This window comes from Macrobrachium rosenbergii, chromosome 3 (genome assembly GCF_040412425.1).
Source record: "Macrobrachium rosenbergii isolate ZJJX-2024 chromosome 3, ASM4041242v1, whole genome shotgun sequence".
Taxonomy (NCBI): Eukaryota; Metazoa; Arthropoda; class Malacostraca; order Decapoda; family Palaemonidae; genus Macrobrachium; species Macrobrachium rosenbergii.
Window position 1 is genome coordinate 79,865,451 of NC_089743.1, and position 13,730 is coordinate 79,879,180.

General features: G+C 44.5%; 1 protein-coding gene across 1 annotated transcript in view; it reads left to right on the top strand.

Moving 5' to 3' along the window:
• The window catches only part of LOC136851610 (atrial natriuretic peptide receptor 1-like), a 524,376-nt gene that overhangs the window by 493,329 nt on the left and 17,317 nt on the right, over positions 1–13,730 (top strand). Inside the window, exon 22 of the mRNA XM_067125948.1 lies at positions 731–840. The gene's annotated coding sequence lies outside the window, so the exon portion shown is untranslated. The remainder of the gene's footprint in view (positions 1–730; positions 841–13,730) is intronic.

Sequence of the window (13,730 nt, forward strand, 5' to 3'; positions counted from 1 at the left end):
AGCGATTCTTTCAATCATTTTCTTCAAATCATGGTGATGTTTGTTTAATTTTTATTTTTAAAGTATTCATGTTATTTTTGTTGCATTATAATCGCAGTTTTAGAATATGAATAAATTGTATGAAGTTTTGTTTTAAGAAGTTTTAAATTATTATTATTAGTGCAAAAAATTGCCTTTAAGTATGAAAAAGCGAGAGAGGTCAGAGAAAAGAAGAATGAACTGAAATTATTACTCTGTATACATTAATTATAAAGAGGTTTTGGTTCTTTATGAATATTTCCAGATACCCTGAATCAGAATTGCCAAAAAATTAAAGTACAGTATCTAGTGGCATTTGTTTTTATTTTTTTTTTTGTAAATTGTGATGTTTATGTCCCTGGTGCCTTTGTAGGTCACAGATCTTGTGGTTTGCTCAGTTAATCTTTCAGAATTATTCTCTGATATAGTAAAACAAACAGCAGTGATTAGCCTTTGATGACAAAATTTCTTGGAATACTTAGGGTAAATGATGTAGCAAGTAATTAAATGGTTAATTTTTTAATATTATTGTATTCCCTTTCGCCTCCAGTTCGAGAGTTCTTAAATTATCAGAATTTCATACAGGTCCCATTATGACTAAATAATGGATTGTGCGTTATTCTATTGTACTATAAATATCTAAGACTTTTGATAATTAGGACACCTACATTCGAATAATATAAGGTATGATTCAGTCAGTAAACCATTTCAGGTCCGTGGGATTTACTGAAGCATTGCAGTCTAGCCACTACCCTGGGACAGTACTTGGTGATTTGAGAAGAGGAAAAGGGTTGTCCCTCGACAGATATAAACCTGGTGATGGTTAGTACATTCTTATTATTATGTTTGATTACCTTAAAAAAATGAACTTTAATCTTCATAAGAACGATTACTTAAGAAACAGTCGTTTTTTGCCATTGAGAGATTCATTTTATCAATAGATGAGATTGTCTTTTACTAGGACAAAATAGAAAATTGGAAGTCTTTCCAATCATGAATTTACCTCTCTCTAGCCCTCCAAGGTGTGGTCTGCTCTTTTAGCGACAAATTAATGTATATTTACCATTGAGGACATCTGTGGCTGAGCAAATACAGAGTTGGCCTAGTGTTTCATTGGTCTGCAATTCAAATTCCCAAATGGGGAAAATTATGAATAACAGTATCATTAACTAGTTAAGCAGTAATAGATACATAATTCTGCTCGTCTGGCCTATTTTTGTTTCTTGTGTTTTGTACACCTATTTGCATCTAAAGGGATAAAATAAAACTTGTTGCCAACTTTGAAAATGCATTATTTGCAATATACTACTGTAGTAGCTTCAAAGATAGAACCAAACTATTTAATAAAATGCTGGTTGCAGTACATCTGGTAAATTTATTGTACAATATGTAATCATTGTTAAATATAACACAATTATCATTTACATAAAAATATTATGTACAGTATTCGCAAACCAGTCTATCTGTCAGGTTTTCCAGGATAATCTCACATATCTTTGTTTCCACATGGTATGTAAGTCGAGAGAGGGGGGATGGTTGCAAGTGGTCTCGACCTCCCTGCAGCAGCGACTGGTAGTGTACTTTGTGGACAAAGCTTACTTAATGATTTATGAACTAGTCTTGTGCTAGTTGCCAACTATACCTTTTGGGTAATAATTGTCCACTTTAGTTCCATGACACTTTTTTCACAAATTTCTGTGGAGTAAGAACCGTACTCCAAATCATCATTGTTCCACTCTGGCAGCTTTTATATTTGTCTAAATGTAGCAGATGCATTAAAAACATTTTTTGCTTGTATCAGTGCTTTCAAGTGGTTCAGTAAACTTTTGGATACAGTTAACCCATGCTGTCTCCTACTTTAAAAGAATGTTATCCAGTAAGTTGTGCTGTTTTACATTCCAATCCCTTAGCTTTCATCTGTTGCTGTCTTGTATTCCTTTGAGAAAACTTGACAGAAGCGCAGAAAAATGAGCTATGAGAAGAACAAGAATGCCTGTGGCTGCTGAGAAAACATAAAGGATAGCAAAGTTTTTTGTGCTTAACATCAAATGCATTGACAAGCACTAATTAGTAACCCTCCTCAAGTTTGAGTTGATCAGAAGTCAACTGATCATTGTAAGGTGCATCAGGCTAAGCCTATTTTTGTATCTCCTCTGGCATAGCTCATAAATTTTTCAGATGTGACCTTGGCTAGTTCTTTTTCGGGGTTTATACAAGACAGAAATGTCATGTTCATAATTTTATCATCATTATTGACATGGTAATGGGCTGACATTGTTTTATATGTTCGTTTGTCACGTTTCCTTGAGGAGCCTTAGTGGATCATTCCTTCAGTTGTCTCACCTGGCTGAGGAACAGATTGTTATTTCTTAGAGAATAGCCACTCATTAATCTGGATGGATATTAGGAGAGGACTTGAAACTTATAATCTCCAGTTGTATCTTTAACTGAAAATTCTGTTTTACTCAGCAACCATAAGCAATCAAGAAATCCTTATTTCTGTCCAGTGGACTTAATATCATCCCATCCCTAACTTTAGCCTGTCCTGTAGTGCTTACCTCCTTTAGGTAGAAACATGCATTCTTGAGGACAGCCCAGTTCACTGCTTTTTAACTCTGAAACATTTCATGGGTTTCAGTGTTCATACATTATTTGCTAGAAGAGACAGAAATGTTACAAAGTGAGATGCTCTATCAGTCTTCAGGAATGTATTATACAGCTAATGATTACCCATTTAAAATCTTTGAAGCATTGGCAAGCACCCTAAGGAGACTAGCTACCTTGCTTCAATTCCAGTAGTATTGTTTCAACCTTGAACTCTTACTTAGTGTGGCAGTAATTAGGAATTATTTTCCAAAATAGACTAATTTCTTGGGTTTCTGAAAAAACCTTTCATCTTCATTTTCTTGCACTCCTCTTCAGTACCATGGTTTGGATACTATCTGCTAAGTATTTGGGAAATTGCCCTCATCTAATTGAAAAACTGCCTCACAGATAGTTTTGTACATCCAGCGTATCAGCTACGCACACTGTATGGTCCCCAATACTTAATTTGGTTACATGCCTGAAAATAAGCATGCACGAGTACTCCATATATGAAAGCGTAGGTTTGCATGTTAGGAAAAATACAAATCTCTCTTTAATTTGGTATGTTTTAGCCAGGTTCAGTTTCCAGTCAGTAAAAAGAGTAGAGTCCATTATATAACTTGTAGTTACACAATGATTTCTTGAAAATAAGGTAAATTTTTGTAAAGGGAAAGAAATAGATGACAGACAGGCAACTGGACTAGTGTTAATTAAACAATGATGCCCGAGTATGGAACAAACAGTTAGGCCTTGAATACAATTGAGTGGGCAAATATACACAATATATATGTTAAGATTTAAAAAACCAGTTCCACATACACCATTATGGTATATTTTTATGCTATACAGTATTATGAATCTATTAGAACTTTGTAAATGAGAAAAAACTAAATAACATCATGGTAACAAGCTGAATTCAGCTGATATGTAAACATCGCAGTAACATAAAAATAAATTTGAAAAATTTATTAAAGTAGGTTCAGTGATAAAACAACTGCTGTGTGAGATATTTTTATTCCCTGCGATACAATATCTTGGTCAAATAGAAATTTCTCTTAATCCATGCCCTAAAGAAAGCACAGTACACACCTTCCACTACAAGTACCTAACAATAATAACTAAACAATAACTATACAGCATTATCATCAGCCATTATAGTATAGCCACTACTTCTCTATGTATTAACTTTGATCCATCTGTATACATATATGGGATTAATTTTTATGATGTGTGCCAGAGTTGGTTTTTGTCACATTTTCTGGTGTAAACTAATTTACTTCTTGGGCTGAACAGATTTTAAATGACGGATGGCACCTGAGTGGTGACTTGGCTGGACCTAAGGGTGCAGCCTCTGCTACTGTGATCCCTATAGTTATAATTCAAGATTAACTTCCCAAGTTCTTGTTTGTAAGCAGAATGGTCACGTCGATGTATCACTTATTTGTAGTTTCAAGTTTTCCACTGATGTTACTCTTGGATGTATGGTGCAGATCTAACTCTTTCCTGTAGATAAAAAGGGGAGTTATACCTGAATCCACATACAGTTGATCCTTGGGGCAGGTTCTTGGGTCTGATTAATCACAGAAGTGTCATACATCTTTAAATGTAATATTTTTGAGCTTTTAAAATATGCACAGTATTAATACAGAGGTCAGTTACAGTAAGTGATAACTCAAAAAGTCACACCACACACTTTGCCAATGACAGAAAACATTGTTCACAGTTGAGAAAGACAAAGTTATATAGCTGTTGTCAATACATTAAACATTAAAAAGTTATTATGTCAGCACATACAATGTTACTAATGTGAGTTAATAACACCACTTTTTAATACGCATTTTTTAAATCACAAATTACTGATAAAATTTATAAGTTCATATGGAAATACAAACCATTGTCTTTCATAGGAGACTTACCTTACATGGGTGGGTATTTCCTGCAACTCACTGGAGTTGAAAATCACCATGGAATTGCATGCTCTCAGTTGCACTTGCAAGCAGATGTCACAACTCTTGTAACCTCCTACCAGTTTGGCAGAATGGTTGACAAGAGCAGTTAACCCTAAACAGTACCTTTCATCAGAAAACCATGACATCTCCTGTCATGAGCTTAATTCTGCCTGTTACCCAGTAATGTATTGAGAATGAGGTGTACCATCCCCCCAACCCCTTGTTAAATCTGCCTCCATTGTGTATGAAGGCTAAGAAGCTGCTCTTATAAGATAGGTAAGGCTCAAAAAGGTAAGACTCAAAAAAGTCCAATCACTCAACATTCACACCCCACTTACACACTACACTTTCATTATTTGGGAATGGCCAGCACAGGTCCTAAGGAGAAAGTATACTGATATCCCTCAGGTATAGGTAGTCTGTCTACACAAGAGACTTGTCCTCATTACTTGAAATACCACAAAGTTCTTGTGAAAAGGGAAGGACGGCCCAATGCCCAACTTCAAGCAAGAATGGAGGCTAACCTCCTCAGAGGAGTCACAGGTCAGCTTGATCACCTTATGAAGCCAGAAAGGGTGTACTTACACACCACCGTCTTGCACTTACTTGTACTAATGAAAATTATACACTCTAGCCTCGAGAGGGTCCTTTTCTGATAATACTGGGCAAAAAAGCATTACATCTGATAGCCATCAACAAAGCTCTCAGAGGAAGGGGATTGAGAAACTCCTGAATCTCTTGCTTAGAACAGGTAGGTTCAGAGTTTTTGCCACAAACTTAAGAAAATGAGACCACCATCACTCCAAGTAACAAACAAAATAGGACAGCCCATTCAACTCCTCACCATTTTTGCAAAGGTCAAAGCCAAGACAGGAGACCGTCAGTCTGGAGAGGAGGGTCTGTGTCCATAGCACCCAAGAGGCTCAAAAGGTGCCCTGGTTAGGGTCCACAGAATAAGGGACAAGTCCCACTTAGGAGGCTGAATTCCTGAGGGACAAGTCCCACTTAAGAGGCTGGAATTCCTGAGGGGCAAGAGTGCTCACAACTGCTCATTAGCATAAATAACTCCGTCGAAATGGGGAAATCTAGCCCATCAAAATGGGGAAATCTAGGCCCCTCAGCTTAAGTACCTCTGGCATAGCTGAGTGATAGCTCCTCTTTACTGCAGAGACTGAAAGGAGCTTGTCTCCGAGTAGGTAGCTGAGGAAGTCTGTGATCAGCTGAAGAGACTCTCTGACCAGATAGATGCCCCTTCTCTGACATCTGTCACAGAAGATGGCCCACTTTCCATGACACAGATTTGCTAAGGAAGGACAGAGGTACCCCCCCCCCTCACAGTTCTGAAAGAAAAGCTTCTTTCTTGCAAATTATGTAAGATAACCTCCAGTCAAAAAGGTGCGGTCACCAACTGCCTGGAAGTACCTAAGAATGTACGGCTGATGCAGGAGGGTGGGCCATAGGAACAACTGTCTCGGTACCTTGGCCAGCAACATCAGCAGACAGGAGTACCACTTGGCTTGCAGCCAACAGAGACCAGTGTCAGCCTGACTTATGGTGATGAAAAACACTGTTGATAAGGCTGAAAGGCAAGAATGCACACATATCCAGGTTGTTTAATGTATGTTGCTCTCCCCTCAAGCTTACTTCACAAACCAATCGTACAAGAGTTGGTTGAGACTAAAGAAGATCTCTCCTTCTAGTTGGAGTACTCAGTATCTGCATATGTTCCGGATAATGAGGACACATTACTGCCTAAGGCCTACCCTGTTGTTGGAGCAAGAGCAGTCTGGTTGTAAATGCCTATTTCTCTATGACTCCTTGGAGTCACAGAGAGAGGATTGTCTCAAGCTACCAAACACACCCAGTCACAGGCAGAATGAGCAAGATGTACAGGCTCCTTCAGGTGTGAACACAAGAGTTCACAGAACACAGTAGGACCACCAACCCTGCCAGAGGTACAACAATCATGCAATGGAGATCCCATACCTCCACATCCATCCAAGGAGGACAAGCACATGTGACAATGAGGAAAAATGCCCGGTGTGCTTCTTCCCTTTCTTCTTGTAAGTCGAGCTTGCCTTCTACACCCAAGGGGTGGTCAAAGCCGAACCAAAGTTGATAATACTATCCTTGGAGGATCTGCTAATGAGGGAACTACTACAACAGAAGGATCATTCCTTTGCTGCTGTTGAAAAGCCAGGAAAGCTGCAGACTTGGCAGCAGCAGATACTACAAGTGAAGAAAGCTATGGTGAAAACTTCTCCATTGCCAGGTTATCAAAGAAGGCCATACGACAGACTACCTGGAATGTCACAGTCAGATAAGAGGGATGGCAAGGCAGCTGCTGAAGGAGCAGACTTTGTATCCCTCGTACTGTCCCTCATAGAAGGGGGTAGCATTACTAGGCAGAGGGATAGGAATGGAAGAAAGGAACTAGAAGGCTTTAGAGGAGTCACTCGGGGAATACACCCCCTGAGGAAGCTAGCGAACACCACTTATCCTTCTTCCTTAGTGTGCCAAATGTCTCTCACTACAGTGAAGCTCAAACTTATAAGGAGAACAAGTAAAAGTTTTCCCCTACAAATAGAACAATACTCATGTGGGTCCTCTATTGGGTCCTCAGTTACATGAGACAAAGTGCCCACAAGGACACTTACGCCCCTTGCAGTGGCGTTGCTCAAGTTTACTCCATTATGAAAACAATTCCAAAAAAACACACAATACAAACAAGCATGCAAGTGAAAAAGGGTAGCAGGCTACTCATCAGCGTATTCTGATGATCACATGGGGCAGACAGCAAGCGCAAGTCTGTTCTGCAGCAGCCAAAGTGAGTAGTGATGCAAGGTGAATGAGGGGTATTCAGTACCTAAAGAAGTGATCATATTAAAAAAGAAAAACAACAAATATATAAATATGGATAAGTATGTAAGTATATTATTGAAATGTAAGGTAAATTGTATTTTTCCTAACTACACAAACCTGAGGTCCTTTACATTAGGAATTACTTTCAGTGAAGGAAACGGCCATTGATCTTTCGAACAAAGTGCCCGGATGTAAACATTCCAGTTTGCCTTTCGGCCCAGGTGTCAGACTGAGGGGTGGCATGAGGTGATCATGAAAAAGTAATGTAAAGGACCTCAGGTTTGTATAGTTAGGAAAGGAAAAATACAATTTACTTCAAAAAACTGTGATTTGTTCCAACACAATATAAAAACCGTCAGTCCTTTACATTAGGAAGACTCACTGGTTGGGGGGGAGGAATCTGAGTGAGTCTCTATGAACTGACTGGAGTTCGCTACACCCTGTGTTCTCTTCCTGGTCGATAGAGCGAGGAAGGGAAAACTGCCTCTGACAAAATGATCAGGTTTTAAGAAATGTGAGACCAATTGTCAGACTTCTGGGTCTCTTTGCATGAATGAGGAAAACATCAGTTCAAGCAAAGTAGGCTAGGAGGAACCTTGAAAGTCAGTGACAGTAAGGCAAACATAAGCATTGGGTTTGTCTTACTGTCATGGTCTCCTCCTTCCCCTTCCAGAGGAAAGCACGGGTTTGCTTCTATGATCCTGACAGAAATAGAACATAAGCTCGAGTTGTATGCTTACCTGCATCGACAGCCAGATCCAGCATGTAATGGCACGTCCACTCCCTGCAGTCACTCCACAATCATTCTCCCATCCACAACCATACATCTTAGGCGAGATGCAACCTGTCCTGCTAGAAGAGCTGGGTAAGCTACACAACTTGTTGAGCAGCCACCACAGGACCCAAGGAAAGTGTCCAAGGACTTGTGGGAAATACCCCGAAGGTAAAAGGAAGTGAAGGTGGTCTGTTGGGACCACACCCCCGCTTTCAATACATATGGAACCAACAGGTTCTTCCAGAATGTGAGGGACGGACCAATGCTGAGGACTTCGTGAGCTCTCAGGTGGAGCGTACCAGTGTTGTCTTCTCCAGCAGCAGGGTACACTCTCCTTATCGTCTCACAAAGCCAGAAAGAAATCATGTTCTTGGACACCTCTTTCTTGGTCGAGCCAGCACTAACGAAGAGTCGTCGACACTCAGGCTGGAGATGGCAAGTTCTCTCTTCAGGTAGCGCCACAGCATTCTAACAGGACACAGTAGCATCTCATCTGGGTCATTACCTACGAAGTCCTCAATGGAAGGGATTGTGAAGGACTCGAACCGAGTGTCAGGGACCGATGGGCTTCGAGTCTTCACTATGAAATCTGGGACGAAATTGAGCATAACTGATTCCCATCCCCTTGAGTGTTTAACATCAAAGGGAAGTCTGTGAAGTTCACCAACTCTCTTCACAGATGCGAGGAGGAAGACAGTCTTGAGGGTCAGATCCCTCTCTGACAACTCTCGTAAAGGCTCGTACTGTGCACGAGTCAGGCTCCTTAGAACTAAGAGTCACATCCTATGCAGGGTCCTGAGGTCCCTGGGTAGGCAAGACCTCTCAAAGCTTCTCATCAGTAGAGATATCTCGAAGGATTAGGGGATATCTACCCCTTTCAGTCACAAGACTAGGCCGAGTGCAGCCCAGTAGCCTTTTACGGCTGAAATGGAGATTAGCTTCTCTAAGTGAAGAAAGACGAGGAAGTCCGCGACCTGCTGAACAGTAGCTCCAACCAGAGATACCCCGTCCACGACACATACCACAGAAGATAGACCACTTTCCCTGGTATACCGCTGCGGAGGATTGTCTGAGGTATCCAGCCACCTCCATTGCTGCGCGACGCGAAAAGCCTCTTGCTCGCAGGAGATGGTGGATAACTGCCAGCCGTGAAGACACAGGAACTGCACTGCCAGTGATACCGCTTGAGATGGAGTTGACACAGCAGGTTGGGCCAGGGGGGGAAATCTCTCTTGGTGCCTCAGAAACGAGAGCTAGCAGGTCGGGATACCATATGGCCTGAGGCCTTTGGGAGCCACCAGAATCATCCTGAGATTTGGGGTGATCATCACTTGACTGATCACCCTGCGATCAGACAGAACGGAGGAAAGGCATAGACGTCGAGGTTGTCCCACGGATGTTGGGACGCCTTCTCTGCAGCAGCCCATGGGTCCGGCATGACCAAGAAGAAGACCTGAAGCTTTCTGTTGTGCTGGTGGCGAACAGATTGATGACTGGATGCCCCGACAGGTCGAACAACCTTTCTGCGATGTCCAGGTGAAGGGACCACTCCGTCCCGATCACCTGATTCTGCCGGCTGAGCTTCTCTGCCACTACATTCCTCTTGCCTGGAATGTACCTGGCTGACAGCTCTACCAAGCTAGCCAGCGCCCACTTGTGCACCTGCATTGTCAACTGGTGAAACGGGAGAAACATTAGGCCCCCCTGCTTGTTGACGTACACCACTACCATGGCGGTGTTGCTCATCAACACCACAGAGTGTCTCAACACTCGATCCTGGAACACTTGGAGAGCCAGGAAGGCTGCCTTGAGCTCCAGGATGTTGATGTGAAGGTGCTTGTCGTCTCGGTGCCACACCCCCTAAGTCAGCAACTCCTCCAGGTGTGCGCCCCATCTCTCGGGTGATGCATCTGAGAACAGAAGCATGTCCAGAGGGGGAGTATGTGGGTATATTCCTGTTAAGTGGTTCCTGTCGTCCATCCACCAGTCTAGGTCCTCTCTCACCTCCTCAGAAAGAGGGATGGGAAAGGACTGGGGATCTCAGGACTGGGACCAGAACTCCTTTAGTCTCCACTGCAGAGACCGAAAGTGAAGACGCCCATGAGGGTCCAGCTTCTCCAATAACAAAAGGTGACCGATGACGACTTGCTACCGCTGAGCGGGCTGTTCCTGTCTAGACAGAAACAGCTGTGCCACCTTCCTGAACCTACTGATACAAGAGTCTGAGGGGAAGACTTTCGCTGCTACTGTATCTATCAGCATGACCAGGTACTTCATCCTCTGCTTGGGGGTGGAGCCAATCCCTGTCCTACATTAACTGTGAGCGGGAGCTTGCCAGGACTGGCCAGTCATCGAGATACCTCAACAGACATATCCCGTGCGAATAGGCCCAAGCTGACACCAGAGTGAACTCTCTCGTGAATACCTGGGGAGCAGCCGAGATCCCGAAACAGAGTGCCCTGAATTGGAAGACAGTCTCCCCGACGATAAAGCAAAGGTACTTGTGAGAGGACAGATGAATGGGTATTTGAAAATACTCATCCTTAAAGTCCACAGTAAGCATGAAGTCATTCTCCCTGATGGAGGCAAGCACAGAGCGCGCTGTCTCCATCATGAACCGAGTCTGGTGAACGAAAACAGTTCAGGGGAGAGAGATCTATGACCAGTCTCCAACACTGTGAGGCTTTCTCTGTGAGAAAGATCCAGCTGTAAAAGCCTGGAGACCGATCCAACACAACTTCTACAGCACCCTTGCTCAGCATGGCTTGCACTTCTTGCATCAGTGCGATTTCCTTCGAAGATCCAGGAACGTAGGTACAGAGACAGACCAGAGTGATGGTGAGGGGTGGCCAAGATTCGAAGGGGAGTAGATATCCCTCCTGAAGGACATCCACTACCCAGGTCTCGGCTCTGTATCACTGCCATGTTCCCCAGTAACTCGACAGGCATCCCCCCACCTTTGGCAGCAGCTGAAGGGGGATGCCGCCCCTTGCATTTCCCCTTGCCCCCTTAACCATACTGGAAAGCAGGCTGAAAGGGGTGCAACTGCCCACCCTTTCCGGAGGAAGAAGGCGGCTAGGTATTCCCGTGGGATCCCTTCGAAGTCTGGGACTTCTTAGGGGCCAAGGAAGTGCTAACCTGGCCCGAAGGCCAGGCTGCAGTGGAGCGTGAAGACCCAGAGGTCTTAGCCACTGCCTGGTGGACAAGACAGTCGCTGTCATCAGCCCAACATTTGTCCACCACAGCATCTACCAACTTCCTAGGGAAGAGAGAGGCAGAACCCAGCAACACTCCGTTCCATAGGGTCACTGCCGACTCGGGTCCCACATACCTGGCAAAGCGAGAAAGAACAGTGTCTCTTCACTTGAGAACCAGGTTGGCCCACAGGTTTGCCATCTGGTGGGCAAGGTAGGAAATGGCTCTACCTCCAGATTGGCACAGTCTCCCGAAAGCGGAGTCCTCCCTGGGTATGACAGCATCCAAGGAGACAGCCACTTTGGATACTGTGAGTGACAACAGATCCAACCAGGAGACTGCCTGGAGAGCCGCCATGGTGGTAGCTTTCAGGGTTGCTGCCTCTTGCTGCGAAAGGGAGATACCTTCTGCAGTAAGCTGCTGCAACGAGAGACCTGGGGCTAGATGCATCAGGTCTGGGTCAACCTGTTTAGGCGACAATGCCCCTTCCCAGGGAATGTAGAATCACTTCTGTCGAGGCAGAGGAGGGGGAAGCAACTTGTCCAAGCAGTTCGAACAAAGCAAATTGTCTTGCCCAGGCAAGACTATTCACTTGAACAACAAGCCCCTCGGCAAGTGTGGACCACGGAAACCCCACCGAACCCTTGGGTTCCTTCTTTGGACCCCAGGATTCAAGGCGGGAAGGACGATCCCGAGGTCGTTGTGCTGACGAATCAGTGCAATGACCTCTGCAAAAGTCCTCTGTATCTCGGGGGTGTGTGCGTCCTAGGGAAGAGGGCCCTTGAGTCCTTCCAGGGTGCAGTCCTCCCGATCTACTCTCCCGACAGGAGGGAGGACCTCGACAGGCCCCTGGGATCCGTCCTGCACTATGCAGCATACGATCTGGTCAATCCAAGGACCGAGCCAGGAGCATAGGCCTTTGTAGACGAACTCAGGGAGACGACTTGCCAGAGTTCCTCCTGTCCGAGTCGCACCTCCGGTTGGGAAAACCAGCAGGAGCAGCAGGCTGAGAGTGGTCACCAGCCTGCGGTGATGACAGCAACTTGGGTCGAGGGGACCTCTTTCGTCTCGGCGAAGTGTTGCCCCAAAGAGAGCAGAGCAGTTCGCACAAGTCAAGCTGGGTGTTAACCTTGCAAGAAGACTGAGCAGGGGACCTCTTCTCTGTCTCACTAAGTGTTCTGACCCGAAAGGCCGAAGCACCTACCTGGGAATCTTGCTGGGCACTCGAAGGAGTGCTGGCAGAAACAGCCGAGAAACCTGCATATTCAAGCTCTTTCTCTGGTCCTGTGCCCGAGTCAGTATGGAGAAAGGTCTCTCCAGTACCAGTCCGGGGTGCCCAAGTCTCCTTAGTGACCTGGGTACTTGGCATGGCTCGCAAATGACCATGCGACACAATGCCAGCCTTAGAAGTGGACTTATTAGGCGTGACAACGGATGTGCAGACCCTCGGCTCCTGAAACAACAGACCCGGGGGTTAACAATTCGGTTCCCTGGCCTGCAGGCCGGGAAGAGCCGACAAGAGATCCCACTACCTCTCCTGTGGGAGGAGGCAGTCTCTTAGAAGTCCCAGGGCGGAATTTTGTGTGGGGGGGAGAGAGAGCCTTCTTCTTCGACCAGTGAGCCTCAGAAGAAGAGGGGAAGAGATAGCTGAAGACAACAACACCTTACGAGACCTCCTCTTTGTCATCTTCTTCAGGATGGTGGTCAGGTCCCCCATCCAGAAGGAAGCAGCAGAAGATGCAGGAGCAGCCAAGGTAGCAGGAGCAACCCAGCAGCAGAGACATCAACAAGAGAGCCAGCGGCGACTGGGGCAGACAGAGAAGCACGGAGGAAAACCAGTGATTCAAAATCAGGCTGCTTCGTCAACACAGTGTGCAGACTATACAGTCGGCAGAAACAAATTGACTTGTTGGCATTGTTCCTCTACCTTACCTCGAAAGTGGGCGGGGTCTCATCACCCACACTAACAAAAGAACTGCTACCGCTGAATTCAAAATTTTAGCTGCCATTTGAATAAAAACTCTTGGCTAAGTAGTTACTGGGTAAGTTACTTATATGAAAATAGTATTTAGAGTCAGATCATTGTCAGACTTCTCTCTTAAGGACCTTTATAGACTACAGGTCAAACCCAAGGACAAGTCACTTCCCTTTCTGGGGGTTCAAGTTCCCTGTGGGGAAAATACTGTTCAAAGCTCCTCAGGTGTATGGAAATCTCCCTCAAGGAGGAGATATATACTTGTTAGTCTCAAAACCTAGTCTAAGACCTTCAACAGCCAAGACAGAATTAACTTCGTACAGCAAAGTTAGTCAAGTAAAACCAGAGCCTGCTGATTAGTAGCTCTAAA